The sequence below is a fragment of the Saccopteryx bilineata genome, chromosome 2, assembly GCF_036850765.1.
Source record: "Saccopteryx bilineata isolate mSacBil1 chromosome 2, mSacBil1_pri_phased_curated, whole genome shotgun sequence".
Classification (NCBI taxonomy): domain Eukaryota; kingdom Metazoa; phylum Chordata; class Mammalia; order Chiroptera; family Emballonuridae; genus Saccopteryx; species Saccopteryx bilineata.
In genome coordinates this window covers 142,884,342-142,898,308 of record NC_089491.1, presented here as the reverse complement: position 1 = coordinate 142,898,308, position 13,967 = coordinate 142,884,342, and the positions used below count along the sequence as shown (strand labels likewise).

The 13,967-nt window shown below is 38.0% G+C and overlaps 1 pseudogene; it reads right to left on the bottom strand.

Annotated features, from left to right (window-relative positions):
* Nucleotides 1–2,787: 2,787 nt before the first annotated feature.
* LOC136322336 (protein BEX1-like) lies at nucleotides 2,788–12,512 on the bottom strand (annotated as a pseudogene).
* Between the last annotated feature and the right edge of the window lie 1,455 nt (nucleotides 12,513–13,967).

Below are 13,967 nucleotides of genomic sequence, written 5' to 3'. Positions count from 1 at the left end.
AAGATACTGACCCTGAAGATAACACCCTAAATTTAAATCCCATGTCTGTCCCTTACTCTCTGTAAAATGTAGGACAAATTTTTAACTTGAGTTTTCTGTGTACCTGCCTGATAAGATGAATATAACTATTAAAAGAGTTCATATATAGCCTGACCTGCAGTGGCACAGTGAATAAAAGTGTCAACCTGGAACGCTGAGGTCACAGGTTCAAAACCCCAGGCTTGCCTGGTCAAGGCACATAAGGGAGTTGATGCTTTCTGCTCCTCTCCCCCCTTCTCTCTCTCTCTCTGTCTCCTCTCTCAAAAAAATGAATATACAAAATCTAAAAAGAAAAAAAAAGATCTACCAGAAGACATTAAAAAAAAAATTTAAAAATTAAAAAAAAAAGAGTTAATATATATAAACACCCTAGCATATAGACACAGCTCCTGGCATATAGAAAAGTTATATAAGTATATATTCATTCTGGCACATTCTAGGTACTCAGCAAATGTATTGTTTTATAATTGGACCATGGCCAGAGACAGCTGTTAAGTGACAATTTGGGGGAAAAGAAGAAATACTTTTGAATTTCCCTAGGATACCAAATGTATTGGGTTATGATTTGTCAGTAATACAGGGATTGGAATAATGGGTATGTGTTATCAAAATTATGGAAATAATTCAACTTGCATTTTCCAGACACTTTAACATGTCTTTCAATAAGTTGCTTCATGTAAAAACTTGAGATATTCAGGACAGGCATTACCATGTCCATTTTAAAACTGAAGAAACTGAGCTTGAAGAAGTTGAGTTGAGTTGCCTAGGAACACTAAAAGAGGAGAGCCACATAGTCATGACTTCCAACTTTGGTTATTTTTATTACTATATCGTACTTTCTACATATGAAATGGTGTTGGTAAATGGCTGTAAGCATTTTCTAGATTTTCCAACGTGTCCATTTAACTTCACTGTTTTAATCCTTTCCCAAAGAAATTTTCTACAGAACAACCTATACAGACATATGTTTGAAAAAACTTTAACTATTAGTTCTTTAAAACTTTAGCTTTAAATTTTAAAAAATTAGAAACACCTTTATCACATGAAATTTTTGTAAGCAAAGCTCTTGAGAGTCTGTACTTTTCTTAAAGAAAACAAATATAACCTTCAGGTAAGAATGCTAATACATTCTAGGTGCTTTTAAAAATCTATCTTAAATTGCAAAAGTATTGTTTCCTCTGAAGCCACATAAACCTCAAGGATAATGTCATTTTCATTTTGAGTAGTATTGATAATGACTTAGTTTTCACCTTATTTTGAGAATTTGCATACTTATGCACAAATTATATTAGTATTCTTTTCATATCTGTGGAGCAAGCAATTTTAATGAAAAGATTTCCTCTTTTTAAGTTTTAGGATCTTTAGGTTACATTTACACTCTTTAAGTGTACATAGTATTTTAAATATCAGATATTTTGTGAATTGCTTCGGTTGTGTTTTAGTTTGAGCATGGTTTCAGAATATCACTGACTTTATTTACTTTGTCAAGTTATCAGTGTCTATATCATAAGATATTTGGCTGCTGCAATCTGAACTCTTCAACAACTGGCCTATATCCAGTCAGTTGGCAGGAGTTACCTGAAGTTTTGTGGCTAATTTGAGTTTGAAATAAGGTCTTGTCTCTTACACAAGCAACTGTTTATAATTTGTTGAAAGGGTGCATGCACTTCAATTGGTAAGTAATTTGCTCAGAAACCACATGAGCAAGGAAACATAGGAGACTTAAGTAAAAAGATTTAAAATAACCCAGCTACTATTTTCTACAACTGACGGTTCTTTCAGTTTAATAGCGTCTGCGGCTCCCCTACAGCTCCATCAGGAGGTGGATCACCCGATCTTTGCAGAAGTTCTATGAGTCCTCCTCTATAAATCTTTCTGTTGATGGCTAGATGGTTCCTATAGTTATTTTTGGACTCAGAAAAACAAATTATTGGTTTAGAAAAGCCTAAGGTTAAGGCCAGTTTTTCTATCCCTGGAGCTCTTTGCAGTTCAACCTGTCACTTGATCAACAACAACAACGAAGTGGTGTTTTTGTTAGAGCCTGTTTTAATTCATTACACCCTTCAAGACCACACAGAGACTATCCAGTGGTCTTTCAGTGCAGGGATCACAATTCAAAAGTTTATGAGGCAGGGCTGCTAAAGTAAACAAGTAGAGTGGGTGGTGGGGTGTGGCTACCCGGAGAGGAAACACTCCTACCAAGAATGGGAGGGTGGGCTGTCTGGGGAAGAAAGCATTCCTGAATGGGATACTGTATTCGTTAGTTTTATTCTCCTTCTAAGGTATGAGTTCTTCATTCCTCTGAGTGTCAGCAGTTTTCTGGAACCTTACTTGCTTCGCTTACTTACGCCCCACCTAGGAACAAATGGCTCTGTTGCTCATGAGTCCTGCTTTTGTTGACATGGGGCAGAGACATGGAAAAGCCATCTACCTAGTCTCTGCTGCTGGCCCAGAGCCCAGTATTTGACCCATCAGTGCTCAGGGCATGCTCAGAGCCACTTCCACTTTTTTTTTCTTTTTGGAACTGTTTTATTAACTTCACAATAATAATGAACATCTTTCCATGCAATAGGTAAAATTGCCCTGCTGACAGAAACTTATACAATGGACCAAAACACAATGTTTAATCGGAAGCTGGTAATAGGAAGTCCACAGAAAACACCAAAAGGTTTGCAACAATGTACATTGCAAACATGTAAGTTTCGGATGCAGGTGTATCTCCCTATTTTTCAGGAAAAACAACAGGATTCAAGGCATAAGGCAAAACTCCTCATGATGGTCATGGTGAGGGGGCCAGTGCTAACTGCTCGCAGACTATGACTCAACTGCTTTCCCCTCAGCTTCTCTATCAGCTGTCTCATCTCCTCCCCGATCCTTTCCATAATCTCTGCTCTCGTCCTTGCCTGTGGCTCTCCAAGCCTCTGACCCCTGTCCCATCTCTGCTGCAGGATACGCTGCCTAACACGGAACTACCTTCAATCTCTTCTAGGGGCACAATATTCACCAGCTTCCAAAGGGATGACTAACGGCTCTCCTTTATTAGCATCTTGCTTGTTTTCATCCTTTTTTTCATTTTCCTGGTTGGCATTTTCCAAATTGAGATTTTTTACTCCTTAGACATCATTGCTCTTGGCCCTACCCTTGTCCAATCCTCCCTCCAATTCTCGTCGCGAGTGTGCGGCCGCAACACTTGCGCCCGCAGACCTGTTCTGCCTCGCCTCCTACTCTTGGGGCTCCACTGCCCCGAGCCCTCAGGATCACCGGGAGCCGGACTCCGACGAGAGTGAGGGACCAAGCCCCGCTGGGTTTTGCCACTTCCACTTTTTGTAAGAGAGTTCTGTGTGCTTTCTTACCTAATCAGATCCCGCTGCATACTGTCTTTCTGGGACTTCCCCTTGGTTAATGTTCACCAAGGGTACCTCTTGTAGTTTTTCAACTGATAAACTGAATTTCTAAAAAGTATCTTTCCTTCAATGTTAAGTGAGTTGAGATAGAAAATAGAGGTTGCAAAACATCTGACATCTTGAATCAGAACTCTCCTATTTCTATTTAAGGTAGTCAAAGTTATAAAAGACTAGAAATATGCTGAGTGCAGAACTCATTTCTCTTTCTCAAATAATCATTATTTTTTTCTTAGCTAGTAACTGCAGACTATTTTGTTTTGGGATAGCCCTCAAACCAATTACGTACTTCCAGATGACCTTTGCCTATAACTGTTTCTCCTGGCACTGCACATTCTACAATGCCTCCCATTAAATTAAAAAATAAATTTCCCCCAAACTTATCCTACTTGGATGCTTGAGATCTGAGGGAAGTAAAGTGCCTACTCCTGATGCAAAAGAATTGAGTGACTAATCTTAAAAATCAATATACAAAAACAAACAAACAAACAAAGTGTAGATTTGAGAGGGTAGCAAATAACCAAAATCCAAGACTTAGGTGGAGCAATGTGACAAAGCTATGCTCAAAGCAGCTTGAGCTATTTGCTACCTTTAATTTTCAGCTTTGAAATCAGAGATCATGAAGAACAGATCTTATGTTTACTGTTCACGTCTTTGTCTTATTTTTATCAGTGTCCCCAGAGTAGATTACAGCTACAAGCATGTATGCAATAGTTGGTGCTCAATTAATGGTCACAGAAAAGAGGATGAGCTATTAGCTCTTTTAGAGATCTAAATTATTTGAACATACAGAAGCCTACAAATGATTATTATAATAGGTGATATTTACCGAGCACTTAATGTGCCAGACATGGTGAATCACTTTTCCTTATTACCTTTTCCCCACTTCTTACTGTGACCTCATCTTATGGATGAGGACTAACTAACTGATGCATAGAGAGCAGGGGACACATAAGAGACAAGTGACAAGCTCAAGGATTTTAATCCAGGGCTGTTTCACTTCAAAATCCATACTTGCAAATAGTCTACTTTACAGTCAAATTGAGGATTGCAAGGCAAAAATCTATAAACACATAAACTGATAAATAATTACTTCGGTCATCAAGTTAAAATCTCTGGTTTTCTTGGAGATGTGAATTTTTAGGTTTTTGTATTAGAGAAGAATTCCAAGCTTTAGAAAGTGATGGTTGTTTTAAATCAATGAATAGTGTCTATTTAGTCTGTGTTTTTCTGAATTGTCATAAAATATATATAATAATAAAAATCAAAGTTGTATACATTTGTTTAAAATTAGTAGAGAAAAGATCATCATCCTTCATCTTTCCCATAGTTTCACTCTGTGAAGGGAAGCACTTTTAATTATTTCTGCTTATAGTTCAAGTCTAGTCATTGTTTCCATACATCTGAAAAGACATTTATAAAGTATTTCTAGACTAGGATCTATTTTAGATGCAAGGTGTATAGGAGTAACCAATAGTTAATGTCATCCTTCTTGTGGAGAAAACTTTCTAGTAAGGATATATTGATAGTTAAGCAAATAAATACGATAGGTAATTTTAAAGAATGGTAAGTACCATGAGGAAAATTGGGTTGATTTATTTGTTCATCTTGGAATTGTAGGTTTTTTCTCTCTTGTTGGTGGGTTTTCTCAAATATCTGTGACCTTTGTGTGGCTAATCTTACTTTTGAATGAAGGGCCAATCAGGTGGATGACTGGAGGTGCCCTCAATTCTCCCTCCATGAGAGGATTGGACCTGGAGTACCTTCTCCAACACCAGGCACTCTGGGGCACCTACCAAGAGTAGAAACACATTTAAAGGACTATCTGGAATGTGGAGGTAGGATAATTAAATGAAGCTTCCTAGTGAGAGATTTTTGTTTCTACTCAAACCCATTGGCTTGATTCTAGACCAGGGGTCGGGAACCTTTTTGACTGAGAGAGCCATAAACACCACATATTTTAAAATGTAATTCTGTGAGAGCCATACAATGACCTGTGTACGTTAGGCATTATCCAATAAAATTTTGGTGTTGTCCCGGAGGACAGCTGTGATTGGTTCCAACCGCAACCATGAACATGAGCGGTAGGAAATGAATGGATTGTAATACATGAGAATGTTTTATATTTTTAACGTTATTATTTTTTTTTATTAAAGATTTGTCTGCGAGCCAGATGTAGCCATCAAAAGAGCCACATCTGGCTCGTGAGCCATAGGTTCCCGACCCCTGTTCTAGACTGTAATGTGGATATAATGTGAACAAATATTATATTTTTCTCCCCAGGAGAATAGAAAATTTATATTTTTATGCTTAACTTCTTAATTGCTAAATATTAAACCAATCTTTAAAAAATTTTATAGACAAATGAAACATGGTTCCAGGTTGTGGATGTGTGACTTCTGCCTCAATCCAGTGCTCTCTCTATATATGTAATATTTATATTTACTATATATTATACATGTTATATGTATTGCCATAACAGATGTATAAAATGACAATATTAGGTGGCATATCGTGGTAAACAGACTTAGGCATGGATCCTCTGGTTGCCTCAGAACCCACTCAGCTTCCCCAAGAGCTGAGCGGATCAATATCTCAAGGCACACATAGCTTGACAACTCATAGGTTTGTCCTCAAGAATCCCAGTTTGGCCCTGGCCAGTTGGCTCAGTTGTAGACAGTCGGCCTGGTGTGTGGATATCCCAGATTCAATTCCCAGTCAGAGCACGCAGGAGAAGTGCCCATCTGCTTCTCCTCCCCTCCCTCTCTCCCTTCTCTCTCTCTCTCTCTTCCCCTCCTGCAGCCATGGCTTGATTGGTTTCAGTGTATCAGCCCCAGGTGCTGAGGATGACTCCTTGGAGCCTCCACCTCAGGCATTAAAAGTAGCTCAATTGTGAGCATGGGCTCCAGATGAGCAGAGCATTGTCCCCAGAGAGGAGCTCCCCTACTCTGGGGATCCCAGTCGAGGAGCATGCAGGAGTTTGTCTCTCTATCTCCCCTCCTCTCACTTGGAAGAGAAGAAGAAAAAGAAAAAAAAAAAGAGTCCCAGTTTATACCAGTTGCCCAGGGGTGTGGTTTGAACGATGTCATATGGTCACCCTACCCATAATCCATAACCCATTACCCATTCCTGGCACACAGTGGTTGGGGAGCCCTGAGGGGTTTTTTTTGGCAATGGCGGGGAAGGAGACTAGTTCCATTTCTTTTTTCTTTTTTTTTAAATTATTTATTTATTCATTTTAGAGAGGAGAGTGAGAGTGAGACACACACACACACACAGAGAGAGAGAGAGAGAGAGAGAGAGAGAAAGAGAGAGAGAGAGAGAGAGAGAGAGAGAAAGGGGGAAGAAGCAGGAAGCATCAACTCTCATATGTGCCCTGACCAGACAAGTGCAGGGTTTTGAACTGGCGACCTCAGTGTTCCAGGTCGACACTTGATCCACTGCGCCACCACAGGTCAGGCTAGTTCCATTTCTTTTGAGAGATATTCTATGTTGACTTGATGCAAACTCTGTTGCTGCTCATGAAAGAAAGATGGGGCAGGAACAGATAATTAGATACTGTGATTTTTGTTTCACTACACCCTCCATTACTATAACTGCCTACCCTGAAACTGAGTTGCTGAGAACTCAGCCAGAGGAATTCTCTCTTCCCTACTGCATCATTCCTCCTCATGCGTTCTGGATGATACCTCTTTCAACTCTGGTTAATGAATAAAATCTCATCTGCTTTCTGTATTACATCCATGTTTTAAATCATGAGCTTGCTTGCTAATGGGTTACCCCTATTTCTCAGCACTGTAAGTGAATAGATTTTTCAAATTTATGGTAATTTAAATGGAATTTGAGAACAGAGGGAAGAGAAATGTGGATGCTAATACAACATCTTGAGCCAAACATTTTTACCACTCTTTTTTAGTGGCCCAATTGCAATGAGAAAAATGTTGGCCCTGAATTCTGTTTTCCCTCTTGTTCTCTTGGGGCAGGGGGTTGCATGCTTAATGAAGATCAGATTCCTAACTGTACAGCTGTCTTCTTGAAATTGAGTTATGGTTTATCAAGATATTGTTCAAATGCTCTCAGAGATCTTATCTGATCTTGGCATGTGGCAGTGGGTTGTCCTGCCAGTCGGATCCCAGGAGTTGCCAGGTTATCCAGATAAATTAGATCACGGCAAAGGCACATATCTATTATCTGTGCAAAAATAAGTTCTGTGCTGTTCACTGTCAGTTCTGTTCTTGAATCCTGGCTAGGGATCAGTTTTAAGACTGGGCCTACTAGATTAGCTTTCTCTTTTTATTCCTCTTTCAAGGTAGGTTTTAAGTAAGATATGTTTAAAATTTAGTAATGAACTTATCCTGAAGTACTCTCTAAAGCAGGAGCCCCAAAGAGACATTATCAAAGAGATTAACAGCAAAGTGCCAGTGACATTTTATAATCAACACTAGCCAGTCATTTTGAAATCAGGAGTGGGAGCAGGGGAAAGGATTAGAAAGCTCTCATTTAAACAACCAGCTTTTGCCCTTCTCTAATAAGCTGCTTCCTTTCTTGCCTGGGAGTCTCTGAGCAAATAAGCTGCCAGTGACACAGCAGGAGCAACACCAGTGGCTTTATCTTTTTGCCTCCTGCTTCAGTGAACACACACCCACGAACCTGGGATACTTGTCAATAATTTAATTTTGTTATCTAGACTGGGGAGTTCACCCCATGCAACTAAACTCTTTAAATGATCATGTCATCAATCACACATAGACAACTGCAGGAGCATCCAAGGGAACAGTTAGGAGAACGTCAGGCTTATGAAAAATTCAGGGGGTAAAGCAGGAAAGAGTAGCTCTTGTTTCGATTTTTAAGAGGCCAGTTACCAGGGAGCTGATTCTTATAGTGTCTCCTTGCTCAGCTGCTGGAAGACATTTTTATTATTCTTTCCCTGAACCAAAATCATCCCTGGGTGTAATACTGCATCACCACACAATATACATAATAGAGTTTTTTGTGAATGGAGAGGAGCTGTCCAGAGACTTTGTGCTTTTGGTCACAATTCAAGGAATAGGATTGAACCCTGAAAAAGTACATAGCTAATTATTCAGTCCATACAAACAAACAAACAACCCTAAAACACGGCACTCATACAAGTGGATCTTCCTTTTCTTTCCTTTCCTTTTTTATTTTTAATTTATGTTTTTATTTTTCTGAAGTTAGAAGCAGGGAAGCAGTCAGACAGACTCCCACATGCTCCCAACTGGGATCCATCCAGCATGCCCACCAGTGGACAATGCTCTGCCCATCTGGGGCCTTTCTTCATTGCAGCTGGAGCCATTCCAGCACCTGAGGCAGAGGCCATGGAGCCATCTTCAGTGCACAGGCCAACTTTGCTCCAATGGAGCCTTGGCTGCAGGAGGGAAAGAGAGAGACAGAGAGAAAGGAGAGGGGAAGGGTGGAGAAGCAGATGGGCACTTCTCCTGTGTGCCCTGGCTGGGAATTGAACCCGGGACTTCCACAGGCCTGGCTGACACTCTACCACTGAGCCAACAAGCCAGGGCCACAAGTGGATCTTAAATGACGTATTCTCACCAAATTATTTTTTGAACTTTACTCAGTGTAGGTAGGAACATATGTCTTCTCACTGAGAGTAAGAATTTGGCTAAGTTGCTTAAATTTTGTGAGCTCTAGATTTCCTATATGCAGAAAGGGACCATGATACCAGGCCTGCCTGTCACGGACTTCCTGTTGATCTCATAAGAAAATAAATTAAAAATCCTCTGGAAAGCTCTGAGATGCCATTGATTGTGAGGTAGCAGTGGTGATATTTATATATCTTTTTCTTAAAATTGACAGCTAAACAATTTGTTAATCCTGTGTCAGATAAACTGTTACCTTTTATAAGTCTTTCCTCTTGCAAATTAAGATGACTGAACTGTTATTTATCTCAGCTAAAGCTGAACACAACCATCTGTAAGAAATTGATTCTCTTTCATTCCAATATTTTCTAGCATTGATCAGTTGATTTCATAAGCTTAGCAGAACGGTGAAATATTTAACAACAGAATCCTGACATTGGGAGGAGTTGAGTTCTTTGATTATATTTTATTCTAAAATATATACTTGATTTTTTTTTTAGTCACTTGTGATTCTTTTTCTCTCATAGACATTTTGTCTGGCTCAGATGAAAATTACAAACTAATTTTCTGTCCTCTACACAAATTTTGGTCCTCTTATGGTTTGACTCCTGTACTCTGAACTTTTGAAGCTATCGTTTACATTATGAGGTAGAAAGTAATCAGCCTTGTTCATCTGCCCTGTCCAGTTTTGACAAATATGTAGAGTGTTGCTTCAAGCTTCTGTGTAATTTAGGTTTCCTGTGACTAACCAATACCATTATCACAGCTAATTTAAGAATGTTTCTCCCACTCAGTTTTTTATAGCTCCCTCCTACATTTGTTACTAAGAAAAAAATTTAGGCAAATATCACTTCTTGAGTCATGAGGTATGTGGCTCCTTAGAAGTCCTTAAATTTTAAAGGAAATTTCACAGTGAATTCATACATAGAACCTCTCCCTCTAACTCCCTGCCGCCCTCACCCAAGCTTATCAGTGAAAATGTGAAAAGCACTTACTTAGCTTTGAATTAAGTCATTGTGTTTTCAAGGTCTACACACAATTGGTATGAAGCTCACTTTAGCCAATCACAGAGCAGGGAATTTACTGAGAGTCCTGTGCAGCCCCTTTGTTGATTGAATGGGAAAATGCAGCTCTGGAGAGACTGGCTGGCCCTCTTAAAACCACACAGCGGGCCTGGCCTTTGGGTGCAAAGCTGAAGTTGGAGCGCAGACCTTCAGCACTGAGCAGTGCCCTTTCTACTTCTTCATGAAGCCAACCTACTTTTTTTTTTTTTTTTGCTGCTCCTTAGTCCAAGCCTTAAGAAAGCTAAAAATTGCAGGAGTTTTGCCTGTTTGAAAACTTCATTTCTAGACAAAGTCTGATCTGTCTGACTACTGTGGAAATCTTGATTAGGGGAGATGTAACTACATTCACTTCCTGCTGTAAAATTTAGGCTTTTTTGAAGTTCCAGTACAAATGGAAAAATGTAGTCAAACCTTTCAAGTTATTATCAAGTCGAATCAAAGGAAAACTTTTTCATTTCAGTGAATAGCTATGTTGTGAAGTGTCAACTTGAAAATAAGGTTCTTAATTTATGAAAAGCAAATTAATTCCTCCTGCTTCTTAGAACTGACTTCTTGCACCTCTGTGTTAAGTTCATCTTTCTAATTGAATGATTTTGGGTAGAATAAAGAATCTGATGATTTGTTTAATATTAAGGAGAATTAGCCACATTTTTGTTTAGATTTCAAGTTCTTGCTTAGTGCTAATTAGCTTTTTGGTTAACAAGGATGTTTTTCTTCCTAATTAATACATAGAAAAATATGAGAGCAAAATAAACCACAGTTGATGGAAGATGGCAAGTAACTGTTGAGCGGTTTATCTTTAGTAGTCCTTAACTCCTTGTTTATCATATATTTATGGGTCAGGCCCTTAGAAATTTGGGCACAAGAATTTTTCTCAACAAATTGGAGGATTGCTCTGGCCAGACAGCTCTATTGGTTGGAACATCATCCCAAAGCACAGAGGTTTCCGCTTTGATTACGGGTCAGGACATATACAGGAACAGATTGATGTTTCTTTCTCTCTCTCTCTCTTTCTCTTTCCCTCCCTCCCTCCTCCCCTCCCTCCCTCCCTTCCTCTCTGGCTCAACTAAATAAATATTTTTTTAATTAAAAAAAACATATTAGAGGATTATTTGGAAGCTAATTTTTTACTTCTACTTCACTAGAAAAAAACAGGTTGATAATGTAGTTTAAGATTAATACTAAGAAGTTACTTGCATCTAATTGGTAATAAATTTTAAATCATACTATAATTTCATGGGATGGATGCCTCGTGGTTCAGGGGAAAGAGTAGTGGATTTGGAATCAGAGCTGACTTATTGGGAAAGTAACATAACTTCTTTGAGCTTCAGTTTCTCATCTGCTCAACTGAGGTAAAAATCCTATCTACAGTTCTTCCAATGATTTCATGAAAGAACATTTTTGCAAAGCTGTAACAGGACCTAGTCCAAAGGCAATCAACAAGAGAAAAATTATTCTAACATAAAAAGTTTAATTCAGTATAATATAAAGTAAGGTCAAGTAGGTAGAGATGGCAAGCTTTCAACTTTATTTTTTTAAATTCCTCAGAATACTTTAATTTTCTGTTTTAAAGTTTTATTAAGGTTAAAAATTCATACTGTAATTATTTTTGTTAGCCAAGCAAGTGTCTATTAAAATTTGGCTTTAATTAGATGTCTTGACCTGTAAGAGTGCTATAAGATTGCTGACTGTTGAACATATCAAAAGGAAAAAATTCAAAGATTTAATAAGGAACAAAGGTCATTTAACTTGTAATGTTCAGATATGCATGATTAGTAATGATGATCAATTTTCAAAGAGCTCCAAAGCAATCCCAAAATAGATATTTAGCAATAAAATGTTAAAAAAGACTCAGCCTTTTGGCTAAGATCAAGTGTAAAAAAAATAAGAAAATTTTTTAAAAGCTGAGAAATAATAAAACCTACATGATACAACTCAGCTAATATCAAAAGGTTTCTGCCATTATCCAGGATTACTTGTCAACAGTGTTTCTTTGCAATGCAAGCTGGCTAAAAGCGATGAATCAGATAGCTGGTCCTATATGTGTTGCCTATGCTCTGTGACAGCATTTGTATGGCCTCTTTCCTTACTAGGCCCATTCTAAACATGTGTACTTGAATGCCCATTCCTCTGATCCAAACTTACCTCGTAGTAATTCCAGTACAAATTCTCTACTCTGGTTAAGCCTGTCTTTTGGCATGTATTTTTTGTTGTTGTTGTTCCTGCCTGTTCCTCTTTGCATATATTTGCTACCCATCTACCTAAGATAATACAAAATATAAAAGCTACATTTTCCAGTTCTTTCATAACATTTTCCACTTACTCCAGACTATTCTAGTCTTCTCTTTTTTGCCACCAATGCCATGGCACTTTCCATTTGTTCCAGACATTTTGGCAGATAATTACCTTCTGACCATGGACTTTGACATTTGTATCATGTTATAAATCTTTACTCACTATCCAAAGACTGCATAGGCTGTTATTAGGGATGAGGTCCAGTAGGTAGATTCTCATCAGAGCAAATATTCAACCTGCAAGTATTCTGAGAGCAAATATTCAACCTGCAAGTATTCTGAGAGCAAATATTCAACCTGCAAGTACTGTGAGAGCAGAGAGCTGGCATGCATCCACAGTGGGAGCAAGTAGTCTCGAGCTCTCACAATCCTAGTATCTCCATCCTAAATATGATTAATGCACACTGGCTCTAAGTTCTACTTATATAGTGCAGTAGGGAAAATTGGTTTGCTCAGGGTACATAAGTGACAATGATGATTTCTTTTGGAGTTTATCTGTATACATTTGCATATCAGAGAATGATACTTGAATTTGTATGTTGCATAAAAGTTATAGAAAGCAGGTTTCTGTCTTTACCCACAGATCTAAGTGGTACTCTGTAGAAGGGCATTCATTATTATTGGTTTTCAGAGTTCGCTTAAAAGTCGGAGATACATATTCGGGTTGCCAACATTAGCAGTTGCTTATGAATGAATTTTTATAATAGCTTGACCTGAGGATGTGAACAAATGATTGAAATTCACGTAGCTCATAATAAATACTTTTATGGATAGGCTAAGTAATATATGCAGGATGAAGTGGGAAAAGATAACAATTTTGTTCAGAGAGTCAAAAGAAGTTAATTCAAGACTTATTTTCTATTAGCTTTGATTAATATTTATAAGGTTATTCCTGTTTTCTATCATTAGTGGATAAAATAAAATGTTTTATTAAATTTTGATGGACTCAGGGCAAGGGTGACAGTATCTATTGGGGAAGAGGAAAGCATTTAAGAGTATCAAGCTGTGTGTACTCAGTTTACTTAGAATTCAGTGTCTGTAAGTCATTTTTTTCCCCTAAGAGAATGTCTTAAAATAGCTCAGCAGATGATTTGGCCATCAAGTTCAAGAACTTGATGAGTTTGGAGTATACAAAAATGAGACACATTTTTACCATGAAGCATTTTGAGTGATCTCAGTTTGCAGGGTTCTTTTAGTAGAGTCCATTAGTAATTCCCCATAGAAATTCTATGCATTAGACCTGGACTTTTTTCCCATTTGGCAGAAGGAGAATTGATGTAGAGATAATGGTGGAGTATTTATCAGATTAGTAACACAGTTAGGAAGAAAGTTTCCAAATCATGTTTTTTCTAGTCTGTTGCTTAGCTTCCTGAGTTCTACTTTGTTCCTTCCAAAATTTCATATAAAATATACATATAGGTTAAAAGTAATTAATTACAATTCTTCTTTTAGTTGCTATAGCAATGTTAGTTCCTTAATGAATCCTATATTCCTTTTTGTCCTCTGAATTAACTATGCACAAAGCAGCTCAATTTTAGACATAAGATCCTT